Source organism: Muntiacus reevesi, chromosome X (genome assembly GCF_963930625.1).
Source record: "Muntiacus reevesi chromosome X, mMunRee1.1, whole genome shotgun sequence".
Lineage (NCBI taxonomy): Eukaryota > Metazoa > Chordata > Mammalia > Artiodactyla > Cervidae > Muntiacus > Muntiacus reevesi.
Window position 1 is genome coordinate 97,147,938 of NC_089271.1, and position 2,290 is coordinate 97,150,227.

General features: G+C 53.5%; 1 pseudogene; it reads left to right on the plus strand.

The window, feature by feature from the left end:
• Positions 1-424: 424 nt before the first annotated feature.
• Positions 425-1,830, plus strand: LOC136153550 (heat shock transcription factor, X-linked member 3-like; annotated as a pseudogene).
• Positions 1,831-2,290: the final 460 nt, after the last annotated feature.

Here is a 2,290-nt window from a genome sequence, read left to right on the forward strand (position 1 = left end):
ACTTGCCAGGACCCGGCCCTGCAGCAAAAGCCAACCACAGGCCTGCACATTGGTAGGGTAGGGCCAGGGGCACGTTTGTCAACCCATCCAGGGCCTGGCCCCCTGAAACAAGGCACTTGGCAGCAGATGGGAGCCTTTTCAGGCAACCAGAAACAAACTTTTCTGTACTTTCAGACAAGAGACAAGCTGGGGATCCCATCTCCATCCCCAGGCCCCCTTACCCAGGGCTGCCTCTCCACATCACCTTTGTGACATCATGAGAAAAATTGAGGAAGCTGACCACTCAATTGACTGTCTAGCCCACAACCCAGATTCTAGAATCTTCAGAGAGTATTTGTGGGGCACCCCATCCCTGGTTTGGAGGCTGTTCTGCACTGAGCATTCAATGCTTGGGTAGATAATGCTCCTGAGCTAGACTGGCTCCATGGCTACTCAGAGTTCCCATGAGGCATGGGCAACTCCGCTGGCCCCATCAACTCATGGGGAGCCCGCAGCAGGGAATCCCTGTGATTCGTCCCCAGATCCAAACATGGATTCAGGGGAGGCTCTGGAGAAGCAGGGTGACCAACCTGAGAGCCCCAATCCAGGCCTCCATGACAATCTGCCCCCACAGGGCCCGAACCCAGAAATGGCCGAGGAAGAGAACAATGATATCCTCGGGCTGTCCTTCCCCAGGAAGCTCTGGAGGATCATGGAGGATTTGGCCTTCACCTCTGTGCACTGGAATGGCGAGGGAGACATGGTGGTCATCAAGGCAGATCGTTTCCAGACAGAGGTCCTTCTGTGCAGAGGCATGGACCAGATCTTCGAGACAGACAGCATTAAGAGCTTCATCTATGAACTGAACCTGTATGGTTTCATTAAAATCTGCCCTTTGGGTTGCTCTGCAGAGAATAACTTGATGGTAATGTAGAAAGCCCTTCTAGGGAGGCTAGACTAGATGACCTGAGTGCTGGATGGTTTTCATTTCCCAGGAGAACACTGTTCTCTTGAGAGGGTGGTTAAGGAAAGAGGAGAACCAGGGTCTGTCGTGTTCCTCCACCCCCATGAGACTTGATCCACCGGGGTGACTCTAGACCCTGAGGGGCCATTTGAAGTAAGGGAGGGCCAGTAAAGCCTCAGGCGAGGATGGCACCAGGGGAACTCTAGGGAGTAACATGTTAGGGCCTCATAACCTGCCAGAATGAAGAGAACTTGTCTCCACACATAGGCATGGCCAGAACAGTGGTGGGGAAGAAGGCAGCAAGGAAGGCCTCTTCTCCCCCTTGCTGTCTAAAGTGATTCATTTCTTTTCAGATCTATCACAACTCCAATTTTCAGAGAGACAAACCTCTCCTCCTGCAGAACATCCTAAAGAGAAAGAAGCGAGCAGTGGCGACTAGACACTCTCCTCGACTCCAACACAACTTGCACCAATAGGCGGGCAAGAAAGTCCAGAAGGGAACCCAACCTGCTCACAGAACCCCCAGCCGGCAATCATTTGTGTCCTCTTACCTTTGGTCTATGGGCAGTGTAGCTGGGCGGTCCAGGGCAAACCATCTCCCCAGCGAGCAGGGTGGCCCCAGTGGAAAGGGCATGTCCAGCAATGCCACGTCTGTACAGCTGGCTACTTCTGGAAGGGAGAGCACAGCGCAAATGCCCGAGAGCCCCCCGGAGTACCCAGCTTGTGCCTCAGTGATGGCCTTGTACAACACCTGTTCCTCCATCCTGATGGTGGCCCTGTCAGTCACAGCTCCAAAAGAGGCCCCTTCAGCAGAGGAGGAGCAGGGAGAATCCTCAGATTACAAGTGTGTCCTCTGTGAGCAGGTCAAGGACAAGCCCAATCCTTGACCTCCCAGGTTCCTAGGGACACTCAAAAGTACTCTCTTGTAATCAAAAATCGATTCCTGGTTCTAATAAAGTGGAGCGAATCTCCACAGGAGTAAATAAAGAATTGAACAAGAACTATGAGTCTGTGTTCTTTCTGTCTGTCCACACTATTCACATGATGCGGGTGAGCCAGATGAGGCTGGAAGCCCACACCCCATGCAGGCTTCAGTCTGGTCCCCGTGATCCTTTTTCAACTGAAGCAGCAGCAATTCACGTGCTTTGCCAAGGATCTTGCTCAATAGCTGAGTGCTGAGGCCAGCCCAGGACGGGCTGGTCACTGGACATTGCCTGCTGCTCAGCAGTTGGCCCAGCTGGGCTCCTGACCTTGGGGGGTGTCACCTTCCATGAGTCATGCACCCTGAAGCAGAAGGGGCTCCTCCTGGGTCCCCCAATGATGCCACAAGTTTCTGATCTGCGGCTG